Source organism: Arachis duranensis, chromosome 1, assembly GCF_000817695.3.
Source record: "Arachis duranensis cultivar V14167 chromosome 1, aradu.V14167.gnm2.J7QH, whole genome shotgun sequence".
Classification (NCBI taxonomy): Eukaryota; Viridiplantae; Streptophyta; class Magnoliopsida; order Fabales; family Fabaceae; genus Arachis; species Arachis duranensis.
Window position 1 is genome coordinate 10,526,647 of NC_029772.3, and position 627 is coordinate 10,527,273.

The 627-nt window shown below is 32.4% G+C and overlaps 1 long non-coding RNA gene across 1 annotated transcript in view; it reads right to left on the minus strand.

Moving 5' to 3' along the window:
* Positions 1-123: 123 nt before the first annotated feature.
* LOC127744985 (uncharacterized) overlaps positions 124-627 on the minus strand; it is a 1,296-nt gene continuing 792 nt past the window's right edge. The window contains exon 3 of the long non-coding RNA XR_008006197.1: positions 124-401. This is a non-coding gene — a long non-coding RNA (uncharacterized LOC127744985). The remainder of the gene's footprint in view (positions 402-627) is intronic.

Here is a 627-nt window from a genome sequence, read left to right on the forward strand (position 1 = left end):
GACCTTACCAACATAAATATTAACTCCCTGTATTAATAATAAACCTCCATTTCCAAGACAACAACAACAATATACTTCAATTTATATCCACAACCAAATATATCCAAAATGCGCATCATATATATATATATATATATATCAAGTTGATAACTAGAGTATATAGTTAAAACCCTAAGTCTTACATAACCAAATCATAATCATTACCTAAACAGTTCAAGATTCAAAATAACATAACCCACACGAGGATCCTGCCTGTGACATATGGAGCATTGACATAGTCTAGATTTTGAGCAAAGGTTCCATTACATAATTATTTAGCCCTTGGAAAGAAGAAGGGCTCACCAAAATGACTAAGATCTACTGAGGGGCAGGTGAAATGGAACCTGGAATGACTCCTGTATCTGAAAAACATGGGAATATAATAGGGTGAGTTTTGCAACTCAGTGAGCAAATATTACACCTATAACCCACACGAGACAATACAGAGTTTACCTTGAAAATTATATTTCTTTTCAGAGATGAGGAATTCATATTAATTAATTATACAAACATTAGATAAATAGTTAAGCGGATGAACTGAAATGGGATTTCTCATTCCAGAAGTCAAATCAAATCAAATATTACACA